Raw genomic sequence first — 14103 nt, forward strand, 5'->3', positions numbered from 1 at the left:
GCATTTCACTGTAAGGTCTATAATACCTGTTGTATTCAGCATTTCACTGTAAGGTCTATAATACCTGTTGTATTCAGCATTTCACTGTAAGGTCTATACACCTGTTGTATTCAGCATTTCACTGTAAGGTCTATAATACCTGTTGTATTCAGCATTTCACTGTAAGGTCTATAATACCTGTTGTATTCAGCATTTCACTGTAAGGTCTATAATACCTGTTGTATTCAGCATTTCACTGTAAGGTCTATAATACCTGTTGTATTCAGCATTTCACTGTAAGGTCTATAATACCTGTTGTATTCAGCATTTCACTGTAAGGTCTATAATACCTGTTGTATTCAGCATTTCACTGTAAGGTCTATAATACCAGTTGTATTCAGCATTTCACTGTAAGGTCTATAATACCTGTTGTATTCAGCATTTCACTGTAAGGTCTATAATACCTGTTGTATTCAGCATTTCACTGTAAGGTCTATAATACCTGTTGTATTCAGCATTTCACTGTAAGGTCTATAATACCTGTTGTATTCAGCATTTCACTGTAAGGTCTATAATACCTGTTGTATTCAGCATTTCACTGTAAGGTCTATAATACCTGTTGTATTCAGCATTTCACTGTAAGGTCTATAATACCTGTTGTATTCAGCATTTCACTGTAAGGTCTATAATACCTGTTGTATTCAGCATTTCACTGTAAGGTCTATAATACCTGTTGTATTCAGCATTTCACTGTAAGGTCTATAATACCTGTTGTATTCAGCATTTCACTGTAAGGTCTATAATACCTGTTGTATTCAGCATTTCACTGTAAGGTCTATAATACCTGTTGTATTCAGCATTTCACTGTAAGGTCTATAATACCTGTTGTATTCAGCATTTCACTGTAAGGTCTATAATACCTGTTGTATTCAGCATTTCACTGTAAGGTCTATAATACCTGTTGTATTCAGCATTTCACTGTAAGGTCTATAATACCTGTTGTATTCAGCATTTCACTGTAAGGTCTATAATACCTGTTGTATTCAGCATTTCACTGTAAGGTCTATAATACCTGTTGTATTCAGCATTTCACTGTAAGGTCTACACCAGTTGTATTCAGCATTTCACTGTAAGGTCTATAATACCTGTTGTATTCAGCATTTCACTGTAAGGTCTATAATACCTGTTGTATTCAGCATTTCACTGTAAGGTCTATAATACCTGTTGTATTCAGCATTTCACTGTAAGGTCTATAATACCTGTTGTATTCAGCATTTCACTGTAAGGTCTATAATACCTGTTGTATTCAGCATTTCACTGTAAGGTCTATAATACCTGTTGTATTCAGCATTTCACTGTAAGGTCTATAATACCAGTTGTATTCAGCATTTCACTGTAAGGTCTATAATACCTGTTGTATTCAGCATTTCACTGTAAGGTCTATAATACCTGTTGTATTCAGCATTTCACTGTAAGGTCTATAATACCTGTTGTATTCAGCATTTCACTGTAAGGTCTATAATACCTGTTGTATTCAGCATTTCACTGTAAGGTCTATAATACCTGTTGTATTCAGCATTTCACTGTAAGGTCTATAATACCTGTTGTATTCAGCATTTCACTGTAAGGTCTATATACCTGTTGTATTCAGCATTTCACTGTAAGGTCTATAATACCTGTTGTATTCAGCATTTCACTGTAAGGTCTATAATACCTGTTGTATTCAGCATTTCACTGTAAGGTCTATAATACCTGTTGTATTCAGCATTTCACTGTAAGGTCTATAATACCTGTTGTATTCAGCATTTCACTGTAAGGTCTATAATACCTGTTGTATTCAGCATTTCACTGTAAGGTCTATAATACCTGTTGTATTCAGCATTTCACTGTAAGGTCTAACATAGTTGTATTCAGCATTTCACTGTAAGGTCTATAATACCTGTTGTATTCAGCATTTCACTGTAAGGTCTATAATACCTGTTGTATTCGGCATTTCACTGTAAGGTCTATAATACCTGTTGTATTCAGCATTTCACTGTAAGGTCTACACCAGTTGTATTCAGCATTTCACTGTAAGGTCTATAACACCTGTTGTATTCAGCATTTCACTGTAAGGTCTATAATACCTGTTGTATTCAGCATTTCACTGTAAGGTCTACACCAGTTGTATTCAGCATTTCACTGTAAGGTCTATAATACCTGTTGTATTCAGCATTTCACTGTAAGGTCTATAATACCTGTTGTATTCAGCATTTCACTGTAAGGTCTATAATACCTGTTGTATTCAGCATTTCACTGTAAGGTCTATAATACCTGTTGTATTCAGCATTTCACTGTAAGGTCTATAATACCTGTTGTATTCAGCATTTCACTGTAAGGTCTATAATACCTGTTGTATTCAGCATTTCACTGTAAGGTCTATAATACCTGTTGTATTCAGCATTTCACTGTAAGGTCTATAATACCTGTTGTATTCAGCATTTCACTGTAAGGTCTATAATACCTGTTGTATTCAGCATTTCACTGTAAGGTCTATAATACCTGTTGTATTCAGCATTTCACTGTAAGGTCTATAATACCTGTTGTATTCAGCATTTCACTGTAAGGTCTATAATACCTGTTGTATTCAGCATTTCACTGTAAGGTCTATAATACCTGTTGTATTCAGCATTTCACTGTAAGGTCTATAATACCTGTTGTATTCAGCATTTCACTGTAAGGTCTATAATACCTGTTGTATTCAGCATTTCACTGTAAGGTCTATAATACCTGTTGTATTCAGCATTTCACTGTAAGGTCTATAATACCTGTTGTATTCAGCATTTCACTGTAAGGTCTATAATACCTGTTGTATTCAGCATTTCACTGTAAGGTCTATAATACCTGTTGTATTCAGCATTTCACTGTAAGGTCTACACCAGTTGTATTCAGCATTTCACTGTAAGGTCTATAATACCTGTTGTATTCAGCATTTCACTGTAAGGTCTATAATACCTGTTGTATTCAGCATTTCACTGTAAGGTCTATAATACCTGTTGTATTCAGCATTTCACTGTAAGGTCTATAATACCTGTTGTATTCAGCATTTCACTGTAAGGTCTATAATACCTGTTGTATTCAGCATTTCACTGTAAGGTCTATAATACCTGTTGTATTCAGCATTTCACTGTAAGGTCTACACCAGTTGTATTCAGCATTTCACTGTAAGGTCTACACCAGTTGTATTCAGCATTTCACTGTAAGGTCTATAATACCTGTTGTATTCGGCATTTCACTGTAAGGTCTATAATACCTGTTGTATTCAGCATTTCACTGTAAGGTCTATAATACCTGTTGTATTCAGCATTTCACTGTAAGGTCTATAATACCTGTTGTATTCAGCATTTCACTGTAAGGTCTATAATACCAGTTGTATTCAGCATTTCACTGTAAGGTCTATAATACCTGTTGTATTCGGCATTTCACTGTAAGGTCTATAATACCTGTTGTATTCAGCAGTTCTCTGTAAGGTCTATAATACCTGTTGTATTCAGCATTTCACTGTAAGGTCTATAATACCTGTTGTATTCAGCATTTCACTGTAAGGTCTATAATACCTGTTGTATTCAGCATTTCACTGTAAGGTCTATAATACCTGTTGTATTCAGCATTTCACTGTAAGGTCTATGTTGTATTCAGCATTTCACTGTAAGGTCTATAATACCTGTTGTATTCAGCATTTCACTGTAAGGTCTATAATACCTGTTGTATTCAGCATTTCACTGTAAGGTCTATAATACCTGTTGTATTCAGCATTTCACTGTAAGGTCTATAATACCTGTTGTATTCAGCATTTCACTGTAAGGTCTATAATACCTGTTGTATTCAGCATTTCACTGTAAGGTCTATAATACCTGTTGTATTTAGCATTTCACTGTAAGGTCTATAATACCTGTTGTATTCTGCATTTCACTGTAAGGTCTATAATAACAGTTGTATTCAGCATTTCACTGTAAGGTCTATAATACCTGTTGTATTCAGCATTTCACTGTAAGGTCTATAACACCTGTTGTATTCAGCATTTCACTGTAAGGTCTATAATACCTGTTGTATTCAGCATTTCACTGTAAGGTCTATAATACCTGTTGTATTCAGCATTTCACTGTAAGGTCTATAATACCTGTTGTATTCAGCATTTCACTGTAAGGTCTATAATACCTGTTGTATTCAGCATTTCACTGTAAGGTCTATAACACCAGTTGTATTCAGCATTTCACTGTAAGGTCTATAATACCTGTTGTATTCAGCATTTCACTGTAAGGTCTATAATACCTGTTGTATTCAGCATTTCACTGTAAGGTCTATAATACCTGTTTATTCAGCATTTCACTGTAAGGTCTATAATACCTGTTGTATTCAGCATTTCACTGTAAGGTCTATAATACCTGTTGTATTCAGCATTTCACTGTAAGGTCTATAATACCTGTTGTATTCAGCATTTCACTGTAAGGTCTATAATACCAGTTGTATTCAGCATTTCACTGTAAGGTCTATAATACCTGTTGTATTCAGCATTTCACTGTAAGGTCTATAATACCTGTTGTATTCAGCATTTCACTGTAAGGTCTATAATACCTGTTGTATTCAGCATTTCACTGTAAGGTCTACACCAGTTGTATTCAGCATTTCACTGTAAGGTCTATAATACCTGTTGTATTCAGCATTTCACTGTAAGGTCTATAATACCTGTTGTATTCAGCATTTCACTGTAAGGTCTACACCAGTTGTATTCAGCATTTCACTGTAAGGTCTATAATACCTGTTGTATTCAGCATTTCACTGTAAGGTCTATAATACCTGTTGTATTCAGCATTTCACTGTAAGGTCTATAATACCTGTTGTATTCGGCATTTCACTGTAAGGTCTATAATACCTGTTGTATTCGGCATTTCACTGTAAGGTCTATAATACCTGTTGTATTCGGCATTTCACTGTAAGGTCTATAATACCAGTTCTATTCAGCATTTCACTGTAAGGTCTATAATACCTGTTGTATTCTGCATTTCACTGTAAGGTCTATAATACCTGTTGTATTCAGCAGTTCTCTGTAAGGTCTATAATACCTGTTGTATTCGGCATTTCACTGTAAGGTCTATAATACCTGTTGTATTCAGCATTTCACTGTAAGGTCTATAATACCTGTTGTATTCAGCATTTCACTGTAAGGTCTATAATACCTGTTGTATTCAGCATTTCACTGTAAGGTCTATAATACCTGTTGTATTCAGCATTTCACTGTAAGGTCTATAATACCTGTTGTATTCAGCATTTCACTGTAAGGTCTATAATACCTGTTGTATTCAGCATTTCACTGTAAGGTCTATAATACCTGTTGTATTCAGCATTTCACTGTAAGGTCTATAATACCTGTTGTATTCAGCATTTCACTGTAAGGTCTATAATACCTGTTGTATTCAGCATTTCACTGTAAGGTCTACACCAGTTGTATTCAGCATTTCACTGTAAGGTCTATAATACCTGTTGTATTCGGCATTTCACTGTAAGGTCTATAATACCTGTTGTATTCAGCATTTCACTGTAAGGTCTATAATACCTGTTCTATTCAGCATTTCACTGTACGGTCTACACCTGTTGTATTCAGCATTTCACTGTAAGGTCTATAACACCTGTTGTATTCAGCATTTCACTGTAAGGTCTATAATACCTGTTCTATTCAGCATTTCACTGTAAGGTCTATAATACCTGTTGTATTCAGCATTTCACTGTAAGGTCTATAATACCTGTTGTAGTCAGCATTTCACTATAAGGTCTATAATACCTGTTGTATTCAGCATTTCACTGTAAGGTCTATAATACCTGTTGTATTCAGCATTTCACTGTAAGGTCTATAATACCTGTTGTATTCAGCATTTCACTGTAAGGTCTATAATACCTGTTGTATTCAGCATTTCACTGTAAGGTCTATAATACCTGTTCTATTCAGCATTTCACTGTAAGGTCTATAATACCTGTTGTATTCAGCATTTCACTGTAAGGTCTATAATACCTGTTGTATTCAGCATTTCACTGTAAGGTCTATAATACCTGTTGTATTCAGCATTTCACTGTAAGGTCTATAATACCTGTTGTATTCAGCATTTCACTGTAAGGTCTATAATACCTGTTGTATTCAGCATTTCACTGTAAGGTCTATAATACCTGTTGTATTCAGCATTTCACTGTAAGGTCTATAATACCTGTTGTATTCAGCATTTCACTGTAAGGTCTATAATACCTGTTGTATTCAGCATTTCACTGTAAGGTCTATAATACCTGTTGTATTCAGCATTTCACTGTAAGGTCTATAATACCTGTTGTATTCAGCATTTCACTGTAAGGTCTATAATACCTGTTGTATTCAGCATTTCACTGTAAGGTCTATAATACCTGTTGTATTCAGCATTTCACTGTAAGGTCTATAATACCTGTTGTATTCAGCATTTCACTGTAAGGTCTATAATACCTGTTGTATTCAGCATTTCACTGTAAGGTCTATAATACCTGTTGTATTCAGCATTTCACTTTCACCTGTTGTATTCAGCATTTCTGTAAGGTCTAATACCAGTTGTATTCAGCATTTCTCTGTAAGGTCTACACCAGTTGTATTCAGCATTTCACTGTAAGGTCTATAATACCTGTTGCATTCGGCATTTCACTGTAAGGTCTATAATACCTGTTGTATTCAGCATTTCACTGTAAGGTCTATAATACCTGTTGTATTCAGCATTTCACTGTAACGGTCTACACCTGTTGTATTCAGCATTTCACTGTAAGGTCTATAATACCTGTTGTATTCAGCATTTCACTGTAAGGTCTATAATACCTGTTGTATTCAGCATTTCACTGTAAGGTCTAATACCAGTTGTATTCAGCATTTCACTGTAAGGTCTATAATACCTGTTGTATTCAGCATTTCACTGTAAGGTCTGTTGTATTCAGCATTTCATAATACCTGTTGTATTCAGCATTTCACTGTAAGGTCTATAATACCTGTTGTATTCAGCATTTCACTGTAAGGTCTATAATACCTGTTGTATTCAGCATTTCACTGTAAGGTCTATAATACCTGTTGTATTCAGCATTTCACTGTAAGGTCTATAATACCTGTTGTATTCAGCATTTCACTGTAAGGTCTATAATACCTGTTGTATTCAGCATTTCACTGTAAGGTCTATAATACCTGTTGTATTCAGCATTTCACTGTAAGGTCTATAATACCTGTTGTATTCAGCATTTCACTGTAAGGTCTATAATACCTGTTGTATTCAGCATTTCACTGTAAGGTCTATAATACCTGTTGTATTCAGCATTTCACTGTAAGGTCTCTATGTATTCAGCACCTGTTGTATTCAGCATTTCACTGTAAGGTCTATAATACCTGTTGTATTCAGCATTTCACTGTAAGGTCTATAATACCTGTTGTATTCAGCATTTCACTGTAAGGTCTGTTGTATTCAGCATTTCACTGTAAGGTCTATAATACCTGTTGTATTCAGCATTTCACTGTAAGGTCTATAATACCTGTTGTATTCAGCATTTCACTGTAAGGTCTACACAGTTGTATTCAGCATTTTCTATAATACCTGTTGTATTCAGCAGGTCTATAATATTCAGCATTTCACTGTATTCAGCATTTCACTGTAAGGTCTATAATACCTGTTGTATTCAGCATTTCACTGTAAGGTCTATAATACCTGTTGTATTCAGCATTTCACTGTAAGGTCTATAATACCTGTTGTATTCAGCATTTCACTGTAAGGTCTATAATACCTGTTGTATTCAGCATTTCACTGTAAGGTCTATAATACCTGTTGTATTCAGCATTTCACTGTAAGGTCTATAATACCTGTTGTATTCAGCATTTCACTGTAAGGTCTATAATACCTGTTGTATTCAGCATTTCACTGTAAGGTCTATAATACCTGTTGTATTCAGCATTTCACTGTAAGGTCTATAATACCTGTTGTATTCAGCATTTCACTGTAAGGTCTATAATACCTGTTGTATTCAGCATTTCACTGTAAGGTCTATAATACCTGTTGTATTCAGCATTTCACTGTAAGGTCTATAATACCTGTTGTATTCAGCATTTCACTGTAAGGTCTATAATACCTGTTGTATTCAGCATTTCACTGTAAGGTCTATAATACCTGTTGTATTCAGCATTTCACTGTAAGGTCTATAATACCTGTTGTATTCAGCATTTCACTGTAAGGTCTATAATACCTGTTGTATTCAGCATTTCACTGTAAGGTCTATAATACCTGTTGTATTCAGCATTTCACTGTAAGGTCTATAATCTATAATACCTGTTGTATTCAGCATTTCACTGTAAGGTCTATAACACCTGTTGTATTCAGCATTTCACTGTAAGGTCTATAATACCTGTTGTATTCAGCATTTCACTGTAAGGTCTATACCAGTTGTATTCCATGTTAAGGTACACCAGTTGTATTCAGCATTTCACTGTAAGGTCTATAATACCTGTTGTATTCGGCATTTCACTGTAAGGTCTATAATACCTGTTGTATTCAGCATTTCACTGTAAGGTCTATAATACCTGTTGTATTCAGCATTTCACTGTAAGGTCTATAATACCTGTTGTATTCAGCATTTCTGTAAGGTCTATAATACCTGTTGTATTCAGCATTTCACTGTAAGGTCTATAATACCTGTTGTATTCAGCATTTCACTGTAAGGTCTATAATACCTGTTGTATTCAGCATTTCACTGTAAGGTCTATAATACCTGTTGTATTCAGCATTTCACTGTAAGGTCTATAATACCTGTTGTATTCAGCATTTCACTGTAAGGTCTATAATACCTGTTGTATTCAGCATTTCACTGTAAGGTCTATAATACCTGTTGTATTCAGCATTTCACTGTAAGGTCTATAATACCTGTTGTATTCAGCATTTCACTGTAAGGTCTATAATACCTGTTGTATTCAGCATTTCACTGTAAGGTCTATAATACCTGTTGTATTCAGCATTTCACTGTAAGGTCTATAATACCTGTTGTATTCAGCATTTCACTGTAAGGTCTATAATACCTGTTGTATTCAGCATTTCACTGTAAGGTCTATAATACCTGTTGTATTCAGCATTTCACTGTAAGGTCTATAATACCTGTTGTATTCAGCATTTCACTGTAAGGTCTATAATACCTGTTGTATTCAGCATTTCACTGTAAGGTCTATAATACCTGTTGTATTCAGCATTTCACTGTAAGGTCTATAATACCTGTTGTATTCAGCATTTCACTGTAAGGTCTATAATACCTGTTGTATTCAGCATTTCACTGTAAGGTCTATAATACCTGTTGTATTCAGCATTTCACTGTAAGGTCTATAATACCTGTTGTATTCAGCATTTCACTGTAAGGTCTATAATACCTGTTGTATTCAGCATTTCACTGTAAGGTCTACACCAGTTGTATTCAGCATTTCACTGTAAGGTCTATAATACCTGTTGTATTCAGCATTTCACTGTAAGGTCTATAATACCTGTTGTATTCAGCATTTCACTGTAAGGTCTATAATACCTGTTTATTCAGCATTTCACTGTAAGGTCTATAATACCTGTTGTATTCAGCATTTCACTGTAAGGTCTATAATACCTGTTGTATTCAGCATTTCACTGTAAGGTCTATAATACCTGTTGTATTCAGCATTTCACTGTAAGGTCTAACACCAGTTGTATTCAGCATTTCACTGTAAGGTCTATAATACCTGTTATTCAGCATTTCACTGTAAGGTCTATAATACCTGTTGTATTCAGCATTTCACTGTAAGGTCTATAATACCTGTTGTATTCAGCATTTCACTAAGGTACCAGTTGTCATTTCATAGGTCTATACCTGTTGTATTCAGCATTTCACTGTAAGGTCTATAATACCTGTTGTATTCAGCATTTCACTGTAAGGTCTATAATACCTGTTGTATTCAGCATTTCACTGTAAGGTCTATAATACCTGTTGTATTCAGCATTTCACTGTAATAATACCTGTTGTATTCAGCATTTCACTGTAAGGTCCTGTTGTATTCAGCATTTCACTGTAAGGTCTATAATACCTGTTGTATTCAGCATTTCACTGTAAGGTCTATAATACCTGTTGTATTCAGCATTTCACTGTAAGGTCTATAATACCTGTTGTATTCAGCATTTCACTGTAAGGTCTATAATACCTGTTGTATTCAGCATTTCACTGTAAGGTCTATAATACCTGTTGTATTCAGCATTTCACTGTAAGGTCTATTACCTGTTGTATTCAGCATTTCACTGTAAGGTCTATAATACCTGTTGTATTCAGCATTTCACTGTAAGGTCTATAATACCTGTTGTATTCAGCATTTCACTGTAAGGTCTATAATACCTGTTGTATTCAGCATTTCACTGTAAGGTCTATAATACCTGTTGTATTCAGCATTTCACTGTAAGGTCTATAATACCTGTTGTATTCAGCATTTCACTGTAAGGTCTATAATACCTGTTGTATTCAGCATTTCACTGTAAGGTCTATAATACCTGTTGTATTCAGCATTTCACTGTAAGGTCTATAATACCTGTTGTATTCAGCATTTCACTGTAAGGTCTATAATACCTGTTGTATTCAGCATTTCACTGTAAGGTCTATAATACCTGTTGTATTCAGCATTTCACTGTAAGGTCTATAATACCTGTTGTATTCAGCATTTCACTGTAAGGTCTATAATACCTGTTGTATTCAGCATTTCACTGTAAGGTCTATAATACCTGTTCTATTCAGCATTTCACTGTACGGTCTACACCTGTTGTATTCAGCATTTCACTGTAAGGTCTATAACACCTGTTGTATTCAGCATTTCACTGTAAGGTCTATAATACCTGTTGTATTCAGCATTTCACTGTAAGGTCTACACCAGTTGTATTCAGCATTTCACTGTAAGGTCTACACCAGTTGTATTCAGCATTTCACTGTAAGGTCTATAATACCTGTTGTATTCGGCATTTCACTGTAAGGTCTATAATACCTGTTGTATTCGGCATTTCACTGTAAGGTCTATAATACCTGTTGTATTCAGCATTTCACTGTAAGGTCTATAATACCTGTTCTCTTCAGCATTTCACTGTAAGGTCTATAATACCAGTTCTATTCAGCATTTCACTGTAAGGTCTATAATACCTGTTGTATTCAGCATTTCACTGTAAGGTCTATAATACCTGTTGTATTCAGCAGTTCTCTGTAAGGTCTATAATACCTGTTGTATTCAGCATTTCACTGTAAGGTCTATAATACCTGTTGTATTCAGCATTTCACTGTAAGGTCTATAATACCTGTTGTATTCAGCATTTCACTGTAAGGTCTATAATACCTGTTGTATTCAGCATTTCACTGTAAGGTCTATAATACCTGTTGTATTCAGCATTTCACTGTAAGGTCTATAATACCTACCTGTCTATAATACCTGTTGTATTCAGCATTTCACTGTAAGGTCTATAATACCTGTTGTATTCAGCATTTCTGTAAGGCATTCAGCATTTCACTGTAAGGTCTATAATACCTGTTGTATTCAGCATTTCACTGTAAGGTCTATAATACCTGTTGTATTCAGCATTTCACTGTAAGGTCTATAATACCTGTTGTATTCAGCATTTCACTGTAAGGTCTATAATACCTGTTGTATTCAGCATTTCACTGTAAGGTCAGTTGTATTCAGCATTTCACTAAGGTCTATAATACCTGTTGTATTCAGCATTTCACTGTAAGGTCTATAATACCTGTTGTATTCAGCATTTCACTGTAAGGTCTATAATACCTGTTGTATTCAGCATTTCACTGTAAGGTCTATAATACCTGTTGTATTCAGCATTTCACTGTAAGGTCTATAATACCTGTTGTATTCAGCATTTCACTGTAAGGTCTATAATACCTGTTGTATTCAGCATTTCACTAAGGTCTACCACCTGTTGTATTCAGCATTTCACTGTAAGGTCTACACCAGTTGTATTAATCACCTATAATACCTGTATTCAGCATTTCACTGTAAGGTCTATAATACCTGTTGTATTCAGCATTTCACTGTAAGGTCTATAATACCTGTTTGTATTCAGCATTTCACTGTAAGGTCTATAATACCTGTTGTATTCAGCATTTCACTGTAAGGTCTATAATACCTGTTGTATTCAGCATTTCACTGTAAGGTCTATAATACCTGTTGTATTCAGCATTTCACTGTAAGGTCTATAATACCTGTTGTATTCAGCATTTCACTGTAAGGTCTATAATACCTGTTGTATTCAGCATTTCACTGTAAGGTCTATAATACCTGTTGTATTCAGCATTTCACTGTAAGGTCTATAATACCTGTTATTCAGCATTTCACTGTAAGGTCTATAATACCTGTTGTATTCAGCATTTCACTGTAAGGTCTATAATACCTGTTGTATTCAGCATTTCTGTAAGGTCTATAATACCTGTTGTATTCAGCATTTCACTGTAAGGTCTATAATACCTGTTGTATTCAGCATTTCACTGTAAGGTCTATAATACCTGTTGTATTCAGCATTTCACTGTAAGGTCTATAATACCTGTTGTATTCAGCATTTCACTGTAAGGTCTATAATACCTGTTGTATTCAGCATTTCACTGTAAGGTCTATAATACCTGTTGTATTCAGCATTTCACTGTAAGGTCTATAATACCTGTTGTATTCAGCATTTCACTGTAAGGTCTATAATACCTGTTGTATTCAGCATTTTCACTGTTGTATTCAGGTCACTGTAAGGTCTATAATACCTGTTGTATTCAGCATTTCACTGTAAGGTCTATAATACCTGTTGTATTCAGCATTTCACTGTAAGGTCTATAATACCTGTTGTATTCAGCATTTCACTGTAAGGTCTATAATACCTGTTGTATTCAGCATTTCACTGTAAGGTCTATAATACCTGTTGTATTCAGCATTTCACTGTAAGGTCTATAATACCTGTTGTATTCAGCATTTCACTGTAAGGTCTATAATACCTGTTGTATTGTATTCAGCATTTCACTGTAAGGTCTATAATACCTGTTGTATTCAGCATTTTCACTGTAAGGTCTATAATACCTGTTGTATTCAGCATTTCACTGTAAGGTCTATAATACCTGTTGTATTCAGCATTTCACTGTAAGGTCTATAATACCTGTTGTATTCAGCATTTCACTGTAAGGTCTATAATACCTGTTGTATTCAGCATTTCACTGTAAGGTCTATAATACCTGTTGTATTCAGCATTTCACTGTAAGGTCTATAATACCAGTTGTATTCAGCATTTCACTGTAAGGTTTATAATACCTGTTGTATTCAGCATTTCACTGTAAGGTCTATAATACCTGTTGTATTCAGCATTTCACTGTAAGGTCTATATACCTGTTGTATTCAGCATTTCACTAACACCTGTTGTATTCAGCATTTCACTGTAAGGTCTATAATACCTGTTGTATTCAGCATTTCACTGTAAGGTCTATAATACCTGTTGTATTATTTCAGGTCTACACCAGTTGTATTCAGCATTTCACTGTAAGGTCTATAATACCTGTTGTATTCAGCATTTCACTGTAAGGTCTATAATACCTGTTGTATTCAGCATTTCACTGTAAGGTCTATAATACCTGTTGTATTCAGCATTTCACTGTCTAAGGTCTATAATACCTGTTGTATTCAGCATTTCACTGCAAGGTCTATAATACCTGTTGTATTCAGCATTTCACTGTAAGGTCTACACCAGTTGTATTCAGCATTTCACTGTAAGGTCTATAATACCTGTTGTATTCAGCATTTCACTGTAAGGTCTATAATACCTGTTGTATTCAGCATTTCACTGTAAGTTGTATTCATTTATAATACCTGTTGTATTCAGCATTTCACTGTAAGGTCTATAATACCTGTTGTATTCAGCATTTCACTGTAAGGTCTATAATACCTGTTGTATTCAGCATTTCACTGTAAGGTCTATAATAAGGTCTATAATACCTGTTGTATTCAGCATTTCACTGTAAGGTCTATAATACCTGTTGTATTCAGCATTTCACTGTACGGTCTACACCTGTTGTATTCAGCATTTC

This window comes from Oncorhynchus nerka, linkage group LG11 (genome assembly GCF_034236695.1).
Source record: "Oncorhynchus nerka isolate Pitt River linkage group LG11, Oner_Uvic_2.0, whole genome shotgun sequence".
Classification (NCBI taxonomy): domain Eukaryota; kingdom Metazoa; phylum Chordata; class Actinopteri; order Salmoniformes; family Salmonidae; genus Oncorhynchus; species Oncorhynchus nerka.